The 14,696-nt window shown below is 41.8% G+C and overlaps 1 protein-coding gene across 1 annotated transcript in view; it reads right to left on the bottom strand.

The window, feature by feature from the left end:
• TMEM131 (transmembrane protein 131) overlaps window positions 1–14,696 on the bottom strand; it is a 1,081,228-nt gene that overhangs the window by 725,568 nt on the left and 340,964 nt on the right. The gene's annotated exons all lie outside the window — the stretch shown is intronic.

Raw genomic sequence — 14,696 nt, 5'->3', positions numbered from 1 at the left:
TTCCTTTAGCAGCTGTTCTTTGCTGGTTCGCGGACACCCAGGGGTCCATGTCACCTACTCAAAGGCTGGGGGGGGGGGCTCGACTGCTTAGAAAATAAAATAGTAACAGAATAACAAATTATATGTTATCTTAGGTTAGGTGTGGTTGTACAGCATGCTATCATTTGGACGGGTATGCTGGCGAGACGCAAGAGTGTAGCCATGTCTAGCGGACAAGCTTTTTGAACAGTCAGGTCTTCAAATTCTTGAGGAACTCAAGAAGTGAGGGGGAATCTCTAATGTATAGCAGTAGGTCCTTCCATGCTCTAGGAGAGGTGATTGAGAGAGAGAAGGACAAAAATAGGTGCAAATGCCAGGGACACCTGTGGAGTAAGTGTGACAGAAGCTTCCACCTGCTTGCTCTCTTATGAGTGATTCACCCTGAAGAAACAAGCCTAGGCATGTGGGGAAATTCAAGAGCAATCAGCAAAGGAACAGCAACCAAACAGTCTGTTGGTGGGCATAAATGTGGGGTGTGCGAATTGAATGTGGATTGTGCAAACACATCTAAATGGAATACGTTTGGGGATTCATTTGATCCTGACAAAAGCCAGGTGACCAAAGGGGCAGTTAGAAGAGCTGGTTGAAAAATGTCAACCTAATAAGTGTCGGGAAGTAGGTATCTCTAAACATGTCAGCTACTGTTTTTTATTTAGTCCTGAGACTCTGGGGAAAATAAAAGAATGCAAGGAGACTCGGAGGCTATTTCAAAATTATAATATAGGATCCCTAGGTAAAAAATAATAAGAGTTCAACTCCCTGATGGCTAACAGTTACGGTTGAGCCCATTCGAGACCACTAAGCATACGGTAAGTGGAATCAATGATGAAGCATGCCACACGAATTCTGTGAGAACATCAAGAAACTGCCTAATGAAAAGTCTGTGCAAGAAGGGGACAGATTAGGTTGAGTGGTCATTCTCCTTTAGTGTGATTTAACGGTTGTCTGTAGAAGACGAGACAACTATCTTTCAGGGACACCTACCACTCCCTCGGTTTTGATTTAACAGCAATGCAGGATAAGGCCCGACCTCCAAATCTGGTTCGTCATATGTGTAGGTAGGAGTTCGGCCAAATTGAGGTGTAGTGTAGTGTTTTGAGGGTGTGCATGAGGAGTTTGAACTGTGCACATCACTTCTATATTTTAATCAAGTAGAAAAATGTAAACATGATTTTAAAACGTAATATAAATATTAAGGGATATGAAATTGGAGGCTAAAAATTAAGTTTGTATCCTTGGATTGATTTGTGGAAGCAGTGCAATAACATCAAACATGGATTATGGCTGGCTTCAATTTAATTCAGAAAGGCCCCAAGATTCCTAGTAAAGTTTCACATTTTTTATATTTATGAATTAAATAAAAGATGTAATCTTATGAGTAATAAATGCTTGTTTCTGAATTTTGTTTTGAGGTTCAAATTATCAAACTTGCTTAGGCTAAGGACCTGGTATTCCAGCAATGACTACGTAGGAGTCCTCTGATTACAATAATGATTCAGTAGGGATAAGCAGAGTTCACCAATAATTAAGTGGGAGTACTATTCTAGAGGACCTAAAAAGAGGACTGAACTTTTACTTCAGCTGGCATTAATGACCATACATTTTAAAAGTAATTGGCTAGGAAAATCAACATAAACATAAACCACACTTTGGAATAAGATTTAAAAAAAGAATACATCTATTTTTACGTTAGCTACGGCTCCCTGAAACCTATTTCTTATACAATAGAAATTACATCACACTGGAAAAACGGTGATGAATTATCTTATAATGCACAGTAGAATGGTATATGATACAGTCGGAAGACGGACAGAACTAATTTATCTTTTATGTATTGATCTACTAAAACAGATTACAGAAGATGTCTGTTCACATCTTATCTGTCGAATGTGAAAATAGATAGACCATAAATGATAGACTTTTGGAGAGGAAGATGCTAAGCTTCCTAGATATTTCCAACTGTGCTGCTTATCTCATTTGTATCAATATTTCATTATGCTGTTGCTCAATACCTTAAACTTTTATTGCAGTATGACCAATATTTTACCTGCATTAAACAGATTATTAGCATAACTGTTTCTGATGTGGCTTTCTCAATGTGATTGAAACCATCTTCCCAGCCCTTTATTCTCTCTCAATCATTTCCCCCCATTTTCTGGGCACATTTCTTACGTTAGTTGATTTAATTATAGTTAGTGGGATAATTTCATGCTTTCGTTTTAAATGTATTCTTCAATTATATTGTATTTTTGATTTTTTTAAAGTATTGTACAATCATTTTTATTATGTTTATTTTAGTTGAATTAAATCTTTCAACTTAAAGATGGAATGCAGGATTTACCACTATAAGAATATTTCCCACACTCCTGAAGAGTTTTATAGTTAGCTAAGTGACAGAGGTTAAGCATCTCCTAAGTAGAATTAATCTTGGTTAGTTAACAATAGTCCCCCACATTGCTCGAGACACTCCAGCCCGTTTGCTTGCCTCCCATAATATCCTCTTCTTCGCCTCTAGCACAAACTGTCCCATCAAACTACTTTCCAGTTCTTGGCCCACTAAGTAACTGGTAAGCAGCTCTTTCGTAAGTTTCTGGAAACTAATAGATCAAAACTGATGAACAGTATGTTGCTAAGGGCGTGATGTTATGTGTAGATTTTGTGTTTTGTTTTACAATGTGAAATTTAAAAAATCTACAACCTAGAGAAGGTTTGAAGCAAATGCTGGGTGTCAAAATAAGTATGGTGACTAGCTAATTTTGGGAGCACAGCCTAACAGTACCAGGACATTTGGAGTGTAGGCGTTATTTGAAAGGGTGATCAAAAACAAATTCCCAGACATTTATTTATTTATTTATTTGTGTTTTGTGTAGAGCTTATGGTTACACTAGCAAGTGTGTCCCCGCGCTAAAAAATTGCTGAAGATGTTTCCAGAAGTTCATGCTCCTTTCTGAACTGAATCCTTGGGGAAGAGGATAGTTTTTAGCTCTCTTCTAAAGTGTGGCTCCGATTGTTCTGTGCGCAGTTTTTCTGGCAACTGGTTCCATGTCCTGGCCATCTTAACTCTAAAAGATTTACCGCCCATCCTGGCTGTTTTGACCTTCGGGACTTGTACTTGCCCTGTGCCGCAGGATCTCAGCTGGCGGGTGGGTTCGTACCATTTCAGAAGGCCATGCGGGTATCTTGGGCCTTTACCATGCAGGATGCGGTGTCCTACACACAGGGCTTTAAAGGTCACCCGTTCCCTAATCGGGAGCCAGTGAAGGGTTCTCAGAGCTTTCATTGATGATGCTCTTCTGGGTAGTTGTAAGATCAGGCGGGCCGCTGCGTTCTGTGTTCTTTGTAATCTAGAAAGGCTTTTTTCGCTGGCCCCTAGAAGCAGTACGTTTCCATAGTCCAGCCTGGATGTTATCAGGCTATGGACTATGGTCTGTTGTACTGATATGGGAATAAGGTCCAGCATTTTTCTAAGGACCCGCAGTATCCCAAAACAGGTGCCTGCCACTTGTTTGGTTTGGTGGTCGAACGTTAAATTTTTGTCTAGCCAGATGCCTAGATTTTTTACTAAGTTACTAGGTGTGGGCAGCTCACCTAGTTCTTCCGGCCACCAGGCTGAGGTCCATACTGTTGGGGATTTACCTATGATCAGTACCTCCGTCTTGTTTCCGTTTAGGCGTAGGCAATTGTCTGCCATCCACAGAGCCACCTTCTGCAGGCAGGACGCGAAATTATTGGCGCTCTGGTTGCGTTAAGGTCACAATCAGTTGCGTATCATCAGCATACGATACTATCTCAACCCCGTACGTGTCTGTGATTCCTCCATCGGGGGCCACATATAGATTAAAAAGGGTGGGGCTGAGACTTGAGCCTTGTGGCACTCCCTGATTTAGTTTTATTTCGTTAGACCTGAACTGGTCCTGGGCGACCTGAAAAGTTCGATCCGTTAGGAATGATTTAAGCCATTCCCAAGCTTTTCCTCTTACTCCTCCCTTTTCAAGACACTGTAGCAATGTGTGGTGGGCTACAGTGTCGAAAGCGGCACTGAGATCGAGGAGAATCAGTGCCGCCGTCTGGCCCTCATCTGCATATCTTCGTAGAGCTTCAGTTGAAGACAGCAGGGTCGACTCAGTCGAGTGAAGAGCTCGAAATCCCGACTGTGAGGGGTGGAGCAGTCCATTGATTTCAGCGAGTGCTGAGAGCTGTTTGTTCACTGCTTTCTCCGCAATTTTTGCGAAGTAGGGGAGGAGGGAGATAGGTCGATAGTTGTCCAGTTTTTCTATACTAATGTTAGGTTTTTTCCTCAGGGGGAGGACAGTCGCTTTTTTCCATGAGGTAGGGACTTGTCCTGTGCTAAAAGATAAAGTCAGAAGATGACTGATGTACGGCTCCAGGGTAGTTATGCAGCCATGGAGTCTTTTAGGAGTCGCTGGATCACTCGGTGATCCTGATTTAATACTGTTTGCTATGTGACATATAGTTTCCTTAGACGGAACTAGAAATGCTGAGAGGCAGTTAATCTCCTGTGTCTGTATGATATCTGCCTGTCCCCCGCCTACTCTGGCAGTGTCTGGGAAACCTGCGTAGATTTTATCTACTTTGCTAGCAAAGAACTCGGCTATTAAATTACACGTTTTAGTAGATCCAGTCATAGGGGCTGTTAGTGGGGTGAGATCAGAGAGTTCCCTATATACTAGGAACATTTCCTTCATGGAGCTGTCAGCGTCTTTGATTCTTGTGCAGAAGTAGGATCTCCTAGTTTTACGAATCAATGCGTGGTATATCTTTAAATTATTCTTGTAGTCCGCTCTATCCGTCTCTAGGTAATGTTTCTGCCATTTCCTCTCTGAGCTTTTGCATTTTATTTTTTGGTCCCGGAGTTCGGTGTTGAACCAGGGTGCGGATTTGGATCTCCTTGCCGGAGCCTTATGCGTCCATGGCGCTGTGCAATCTAGCGCTTGTAGGATGCGTTGATTTAATTGAAAGCAGGGGGTTTCTATATCTTCGCCTTCGGGGGGGGGCCTCCTGATGTTATGATATGGTTGAAAGCCTCCGTGGAGAATTTTGGCCACTTCCTACGTTTGCTGGTTGCGATAGGTTCCTTCTTCACTCCATTGTCTGGGACCGCCACCCGGAAGGAGATTAATGTATGGTCTGACCAAATTACTGGGGTGGGGGGCTCTACAGTTATGGTATCCCAGTTGGCAAAGATAGGGTCTAGGAGATGGCCGTGACAGTGAGTGGGCCTTTCTGATTTAAGCATCATCTGGATGCTGGCTAACTCCTGTTTAATTTCCTGGGCTTCAGTATTTTTCGGGTCGTCAAAATGATAGTTTAGGTCACCTAGTAGGAGGAGTCTCTCATGTTTGAGAGCGGAGAGTGTAAGGGTTTCCATCAGTTGGGTGCAAAAGGGAGCTCCAGGTCCCGGGGGGCGGTATATCAAGTAACCCCTGATGCAGTACCCCTGGTGCACAGAGATGGAAAAGAAGCCCGTTTCACTGCTAACAAGATCCCTTCCCTCTAGAGTGTAAGCCAGGTCTGGTTTATGAATTATCGCGATTCCTCCCCCTTTTCCCTTTGGCCTGTCTATTCTCTTGATGTTATATCCCGATGGGAGGGCCGCCAGTATATCTGGTGCCGATGTGGTGTTCAGCCACGTCTCCGTAAGGAATAAGGCATCTATCTGACTATCCATAAGGTAGTCGTGTACCTCCAACTTATGTTTTCCTAGGAAGCGACAATTTAACAGGGCAAGGTTCAGTATCTTACTTTTGAGTCTAGACCCGAGTTGTCTAATGACTGTAAAGGAGCAGTGAGCACACTTTTTCCCTCCCTTATTAACGCTTAAGCTATGTCGACAGGAATTTTCTAGAGGGGGACATAACTTACGCAGTTCTGAGGAGCTATAGCGTATCCGGAGGCATAGACCTACAGGGGTTCCTGCCCCTAGTCCCGGTCGGTCACGGACGGGCACAGACGGGCTTGCCTTTGGCGCGCCTTCGGCGCACTTCGGCCCGCCCGTCCGCTGCGCTTCCTGTAAAGGCCCGACATTTATTACAGTAGTGAACGTGAATGGGCGTGGCCAGGCAGCAGCAGCGCTCCCCTCGCACCTCCCCCAAGATGGCGGCTGGTTACTCGGTTTTTCTGCCCCTTAGCAGCGCCTTCATCGGCTGCGGTGGGGGCCAGCAGGGGTCTGAGGTAAGCGAAATTCAATCGCAAGCACAGTGAAAACTGTACACTATTTTGTGAACCTAAAAGTCTTAAAATCGACGATCAGGCACACTACAAATTAAAAGCGGTAAAGGTTTAAAAATCGGCAGTTAGCAGAATTGCACAATTAAAACGGGCTATAAGTCATAAAATCGACAGTCAGCGTTTGAACATCAGTATAGTACGTGCCTCTTTCCTCCCGGCTTTCCGCCTCGAGTGGAGAGTTTAGCAATTTACCCAAAGCTTACACCTGCATAGTTTTTATGGGAGTCTATGTTTATACTGTGAAGTGTTTCTAGTCATCTTACTATTCTGAAATTGTAGTGTAGTTCCTATATTCCCAATAGGCTCTGCGCATTGGAATAATATATCCTTTAGATTTGACGTAGGACTTATGTCGACTAGGTCTCTATCGAATATATTAGACTTAATTGTGAGTCCAGCTATCTCAGAGGTCACTAGAAACTTTCTCGAATACACAAGAAGGGATTCGTTTCTGACAACCGCATAAACATGACAACTTTGTTTCCCCAAGAATAAAACATATCTTCAGAGTCGTGGAAACAATAGATAGATATTTTACCCCAGTCATTTGTGCATACTTCGTTTCATCAGAGGTGAGAGAAATAGAGAGACGGGCGTTTTCAATAAGAGGATTTATTGAACAGTCTTCTTTCTCATGCAAGTAAAGTTAACTGCTACAATCATAATGCTGGCCGTAAAGTATAATGCGTACAGCAAGAAGAGTATTATAAAATAATACTGTAAAAGCATGGTATGGTTTCCAAGCCATAAAATACATACATAAATAATAAAGACTAAAAGTACTCAACTGGTGCTTCTAAAATATGCCTACCCCAATGTACCTAACCTAAGTCTAGTACGAGGGAAGAAGTAAGTATGGTGAAGCATAGGTTTAGTTTCCTTGCCAGGAATCTATCCAAGATTTCTCTTAGGGTCTAATCAGCTCCGTACCTTGGTTTTAGAATGAAGGAGGTCTGGTATCTCTGTCTCAGAACTCGATTTCCCAATACCACGCGAGTGGAGCTTGGAAACACTGGAGCTGGATTCTCAGTGAGAGAAAGGCAGCCTCTCGGTCAGTGCGTCAGCTGGAGGGTTGTCTTCCTTCGGCACTTGCCAGATGCAGCTCACTACAGCAAGTAGATAGTCGAACTGCTCCAAACCACTGTGTGTTTGCTGGGGCAAGTGTAGGCATATTTATACCTTGAAGGTGCCTGGTTTGACGTAAAGTCGGACATAATAACGTCATCCAAGAACCCTGGGGGAATGGTAGTTCTTTGAAAACTCCATGATTTCTAGGACAAATAAATATTCAAGAAGGGGATGTCCCTGACTGCTGAAGCAGAGTTTTCCAAGAAATGGTTGTGGCTTTTTGGAACTAGTGGAAGTTGCCATGCCTGCATTTGGACTGGATGGGTTATATCTAAATATGGTTATGATTTCTATGCCTATATAAGGGCAATGTGAATTATACCTATATAAAAGAGCATGAATCAGTAAATTTCACTCTCGTCCTAAAACGCTATACAACACCAACTCCACTTTATTATGTTCGATATTACTAAATTCTAAGCATTTAAAACATATCTAAAGCATATCTAAAGCATGATGTGTTAATAACCCCCAAAATACATAAAAATGCATTCGAAATGGTTGTACACGAAAATGAGCATTTGTGATGTATGATGATTTCATTCAAACCATATAGTATGACATTGGAAATGCTATCCGAATGAATCACGAAACTACATTCATGAAATGGCTCTTGAATACAGAAGAAAGGTCGAGACCATTCCATCACAGAATATATAAACTGATTCAGTTGTGGACAAGGTCAAATATTGTCACTTGGAAGTGTTTCAAAGAATTTTTGTTTTCTAAGAATAGTTCTACTTTAAGCAGATTACTTTGTGCCCCAAAAAAATTTACATTTTGGAAAAAGTCAAATCGCATAAAAATTCTGAAGTTGGAAGTTTTGTTTTGAGAAGTGAAGGTCGAAAACAGAGTCCCGTAGAACGCTGTGTGTGCTAACTTCAAAAGTCATTCTCGTTGTTAGGAGAAAACATCAAATCTTCTAAGCTGGCAAAGAAATCGTCTACCATAGTAAGTGAAAGTTGGACCACTTCATTAGGTAAATTGATTGCCCAAAAATGTGAAACATCGCCGTCAGCATCAGCTGCGTTAGCAATGTTCGAAGGAGATGGAGATGGTACCTGTGTGCCTGATCAGTGGCACAGTTTTTTGTAAAAGAATGGCTTTAATTCTGCTTAAAGTATCAATTTGTATAGAAGAGATGTTCATGTTCAGTGAAGGCCATAACGGCGACTCCCCGTCTTGTCTTAGGTTTAGGAAACAATACTTGCATACAACAAGTGACCCTGGCTGACACAGTTGCTAGATAGGCTATTCCTGGCATCATTCCACAACAGCTGTAATCATTCAACATTATGTAGCTCAAATTGGATCTATCACCGCTGCCGGAGAACCTTGCAGGTGGCAATATAAGTTGGTTGAAGAACCATCGCAGGCTCTGTGTAAGTTAATACCCTGACATAAAAGTGTACCGCTCAGTGCGCTTTCGCAGTTTGTACCACTAAGAAATACCTCTTTTCCCCCACTCCAACATCTGTGTGTGTATGGTAATTCCCAGGTTGACTTTATGTATACCTTACCCAACCTTTCATACATGCCCGCTGGTATATGTTTCAAACAATATTGAAAGTGGAAAATCGTGACAGGCAGAGTGATTGTCCCATGTATTATCCATTCTGTTGCAGGTTTTTCCAAAACAGTTAATGGTAATCTTTCCAGTTTTTCAATGCTCAGCACCATATAGTCTGCTCCTCTTTGTGCCAGAGTGATTTGTTTATCTGTAAGGTTAAATACAGAAAACAATGATGTGGTGTTGATTAGACGCCATGGCACGTATCCAGAACGAAGATTTTGTAACGTCCAGCCTAAAAGCATTATAGAACGTAATTGTGACTGTCCATGCTGTAGCATGAGCAAGTCCTGTTCCAGTATGTCAACAGCAGAGGAGACTATGCTGTCCAAAGAATAAATTCTAGATGACAGTCGTTAACCCATTGTCAACTACAGAGAGAGCTTTCTCTAAAATAATACGATCAATTTCTCGTATACGTTCTGCAGTCTCTGCTTGTGTTGCTTTCCAAGCTTCATTATAAATGGCATATATACCTGCGTATATGAAACGTTTTTGACGTCGTTTTGCAGGACCTTGTAAGAAGGCCCCTAAATCAACGCCATCTTTAAGTAAAGATAAGTGTTGTTTAACCTCTGTAAGTGTACATTTTTGTAGCCACTCAAGGCACAGTTATCCTACACTATGTTTTTACTGCCCCTGGATGTTGCCTCTGGACATATCTTGGGTCTGCCCTAGTTACTGTAAACCCTTGTGCCTTGTTCAGGAATCTATCTTGACAGTTAATTATGTCTGTGGGCCAGATTAACCATTTTTTCCAATCAGGATCAGTTCTGTTTTTAAGTAAAATTGTTTTTACGTCGCCCCCTCCCTCTGTAGTGTTCTTACTATCAGGTGTAGGTGTAGGTGTAGGTATGGACGGTTTGTTTAAATCTTTTATCTTGGCCAGGCCAAGACAGGATGTCTGTTGCACAGTGTCATTCAAAAAAATGATTATTTCAGGGATAATGCAGGCTCGAAATAAAGCTTCTATCCCCTGCACCTGCCAGTCTTTCGTGTCCCAGACAGTTTTTGTCTCGATATTGTCTTTCCACAAGTCGAAACCTAATGATGACAGCTAGGCATAAAAGGCTGCAGAATTAATTTGCTTTGTATTTGTTAACATACTTTTCATTCCTGTCTTATTAACATTTTTAAAGTAAAATGTTTCTGGATTTGTGGTATTAAACAGTGAGAAGTATGGAAGTTTTTCATACAATGTTCTTGAGCTACCCTGCGTTGGACAATGTTCTCATTGATTATAAGTATAAACATTTAGAGGGTTTGCAGATCTATGCAAGAAATGATGACCATAGTGATTATAACAATACATTTGTTCATAATCTGATGAACCTTCCAAGTATTCATGTTTTGTAAATTTTGCAGACATCTCTAAATCTGACATGATATTATTAACAGTCTCAAAGTCCCAATCATCAGAACATGGGCTGGGTGAAACAAAGTCACTCAAGGAAACCTTAAATTGATGTGGAATCCTCAACAACTCTGCCGGACCATAAATGTCCCATGCTATACCACCAGGTATAGGAACAGCTGTGATGCTCACTGATGACAAGTCTCTTTGTTCACGATGAGATGATTTGTGCGGCTTCAGGGGCATGTTGATGTTCTTACTGGCTGTGTCCCTTTTACTATATCTTCCATTTATCAGCATTCCCAAAGTCAATATAAGGATTAGCCAAAGTAGGAGAATCAATACGCCTAGTATAATCCAAAATTCAACCCATGGTGAAACTAGATAAGTTTTTTCAAGTTGCTGAAAAAGTTCTGTTACTTGTTCTTTAAAAGTTTTCTTTGTTGGCGTTGTTTAAGGTTTACTAGGATCCTCGGAAAACATATCAAAGTTGATGAAATAGCCAGAGGCAGTTCTGTCAATTGTAGGTATTGCATCAGGATTACTTCAAATCGCTGGAGCTACTTGATCCCTTGTCATATTAGTATAGTCAGATGGTATATCATTGTAGACAGAAGTGTCTTGACGAACTGTTATTTGGGTCTCAAGAGGCACAAGTTCCATGGCTTTGTTGCATAGTCCTTTTCTTACTGCAGATTCTTTAAAATTGATGAGTCTCTCAGTTTGAACCTCTTGGATAGTAGCAAGATTTGGTCGTCTGCTACATCTTTGGAGTCCACTGGGGGTACTACTTATTATCGGCCACATGATGTGGTTTTACCAGATCGATGGACACGAACCTGGTCTCCTTTCTTCCAGAAAGGGGTGGTAGTAACACTGTTCTTGATCCGAGGATTGCTAGCATAAGAAGGCCCAAATTCCGTACTATCCACGATCCTTTCTCTGACTAGATCCCCAATCTTTGGAATCGAGACAGGCCTTGCTGGGACAGGTGGTTCTCCTTCAGTGGTCGTAGGCTTCTGCAATGTGTTGCTTAGACTTCTTCTCGTTTCATTTAAGTCCTGCAAAACAGCCAAACGGTCTTTGATATCAAAGGGTTTTTGTTCTACCACTGAAGTGTGACGAACGAGATCCTGGACAAGCATTCTAGTACTAAAAAGGTTTTCATATGGAGTGATTCCACCCAGAGAATTTCTTGGCAGATTATTAAAACTACGTTGGACACTTATTAGATGTTTGACCCACCCGTCACCCGAGCCTAAAACCCTAGCTGTTATAGATTGCTTCATGTCCCGGTTTTTTCTTTCCACTACAGAATTTCCCTCAGGATGGAACGGACTCTAATACCGCAACGCCCAGACTGGCCATGGCCTCTTTGTAAGCTCAAGAGCTAAACGCAGGACCCTGGTCTGAATGTAGCGTGCCTATTGCGTATGTGCCGATAAAGACTCGCAAATCTTTTATAACAGTTCGGGGGTCAGCCGAGCGCTGAAGCCCCATCCAAATGAATCTTGATCATGAATCCACTGCGACCATGATATATTTGTAGTTGCCATCCCTCTGTAAGGGACCTCAGTGGTTCAGGTAAACGCATGCTAATGGTTTATCTGAAATTAAAAGGGGCGTCTGCGCAGGACGTTTCACTGTTGAAGCCTTCATTTTTTGGCAGATTTCACATTACAAAACATAGTTTCTGGTTTGTTTCCTGATGCGCGGCCACCAGTATCTTTGTTTAAATAATGACACTGTGGCGGAAATACCTGCATGTGCAAAGGCAAGCCCTTCATGTGCTGCTAAAATAAATCCTAATCTATGTTTGGAATTACTCTATCCCTCACTCCAGGGATTCGAGCAAATGGAACATTATTTACATCAGTTATATTTAATTACATGAGTGGGAAGACTTTTGGTAATGTTTTACCGCTTTGTTGGAAGCGGTGACAGCCTGCATTATTTTGCCATCTATTTTTGTTTTAGAACGAGTGATTGCAGCTACGGAAGCCGTTTGCACAGCTGCCTTCGCGGCTTCATCAGCCAATGAATTCCCTTCAACGTGAATGCCATCACGCTGATGACTCAGTGTATGGATCACATGAGTCTTTTGTAGTTCTTTCTATAATTGAACTACTTGTTCCCAAAACAACTTATGCTTGATTGTGCCACCTTTTGCATCTTTGAAACAGTTTTGAACCCAGTTCTACAAGTATTCATTGTAAGATTGAACACAGTAATACACTATGAGTGTGGAGAATTCGCAATCGGTATTTTCAAGCGCCATCTTGAAAGCCTGGTGTTCAGCTCGCTGAGCTGTACAGTCTCCAAGAGATTGTGTTTTTGTGACCACAGGTCGGAATTTACCATCGCGCCAGCGACCTTTAACAATCGCGCATGAAGCACTATATGCTTGTTTTCCCCCATTAGCGGGCTGTGCTGATCCATCTGTATAAATTATACATTTGTACTGTTCTAGAAGCAGACTCTCAGTGGGCAGAGGACATTCTTGTTGGTATTGTAAAAATTCTTGTGTTTTCAAGTATGGGTCAAAAAACGTATTCAACGTCTGTTGCAGCAAGATAATTAACCCATTGTATCCATCTCAGATGTAAAGCCTTTGCATTTGGAATGCTTGCTTTTGTCACTGCCTCTAAAGCAGGTACAGGAGTAACAACCATTATGCGTTTTCCCTGTGCGAGGGCTCTCTCTTTTGCTACTGCAGTTTGAACCGCTGTCAGAATTTTTTCTGTAGAAGTGAATTTCATTTCAGCTTGTGTGTACAAGTGTGATTTATATGCAATTGGTACTTTTTCACCTTCGTTAATGGTTAAGTACGTGAATCCGCATCTTCCTGGGATGATTCGGATTACAAGGTTGTGTACGTTTACGTGTGTCTGTAAATGTGTTGTTGCTAACATGTCTGTTTTGCACTGAACGCAAAATTTCTGTGTGTTCTTGAGTCCAATTAGTTGTTTTGAAATCCGGTTTGATTATTTTGTAGAGAGGTTTAACCCTTTCTGCGTAATTTAGAATGTAAGTTCTTCCGAAGTTCAGGAAACCTAGAATTGACTACGTTTTTCAGCGTTTTTGGGAGGTTGGAGGAGCGCACATTTCTCTAAAAAGTTGACTGCCAGGCTTTTGCCTTCACTTGATAACTCGTATCCCAGAAAAAGGACATTGAGGTGGGCAATTTTCGATTTCTTAAAAATGAATTTATACCCTTCAGATGCGAAGCCAAGTATTATGGTGTTCACTCTGTTCAAGTGCCTATCCAAGTAATCGTCAGTTAGATAGATGTCATCGACATAAGATGCCTCATCATCATAAGTTTGTAGTAACTCTGTTACTCTGACTGAAAATAACCCCGGACTATTCTTGGATCCCTGGGGGAGAAGACAGTAGTGACGCTGTGTCCCCATAATTGAGAAAGCGGTCAAGTACCTGCTTTCAGGTGCAATATTTTGACAGAAGAAACCGTTAGAAATATCTAATGTGGTTTTATATTTTTTGCGCACAATGTTATTCATCAGTGCTGCATTGTATGCATTTTGTACTGCAAAGGTTTTACAACAAGAGTTTAAATGTCTGTAGTCCAAAACTAGACGATATGTATTGTCTGGTTTGGAGACAGGAAACAAAGGATTGTTCATTGATGAGGTGCATGTTTCAATCACCCCTTGGTATTCAAGTTGATCTATGATCTCCCTGACCTGTTTTTTAGCTTATTGCTTAACTGGGTACTGCCTCTGAGCAGTTCGTTGAGTTTGTAACTGGATTTTATGGTGAGGAGAATCCTCATCCCATCCTACATGATTTTTATATAATGCTGGAGCCTGGGCTACTACCCATTTTCTGGCATAGGTGTATGTTAAGTGAATTGGAATATGATTGGAGAAGGCTGGCATAATGATGTCTTCGCCATGTGGGCATTCCCTGACAAATTTTGGTGGCCAGTCTTTTTCAGCTAGAAGAATGTCATACCCTTAGAGAGCTTCTTCCAAAAGAGTGCTCTTATCTTCCTAGTTATGTCCCCCTCCATCCGGAGTGTTACTTCATATAACTTATGGGGTAAACTAACCCTGGTATCAGCTGTTTCAACTTGAATGTACTCATTCAAGTCCACGGTCTCCAGATGATCGTTCAAGATCTTGCGAGCTATGTGCTGTCCAGCATTGTCTGGGCCCACTCCCCATTCTTGGGTTGTGTCCTCAAGATCCTCGGCATGTCTGATTTTTAGACCTGCTACCTTCTTTTTGGTGAATTGGGTTTTCTTATTTTTTGTAACGTGTTGATCGTCTTTGGACTTAACACGTTCTTCCTTGTGTTCTGACCGTCCTCTTCTTTCCGATTTCTGTGAGGATG

The sequence above is a fragment of the Lissotriton helveticus genome, chromosome 8, assembly GCF_964261635.1.
Source record: "Lissotriton helveticus chromosome 8, aLisHel1.1, whole genome shotgun sequence".
NCBI classification, from domain to species: domain Eukaryota; kingdom Metazoa; phylum Chordata; class Amphibia; order Caudata; family Salamandridae; genus Lissotriton; species Lissotriton helveticus.
The sequence above is the reverse complement of the archived record's forward strand: the minus strand, read 5'-3'. Positions and strand labels throughout refer to the sequence as shown.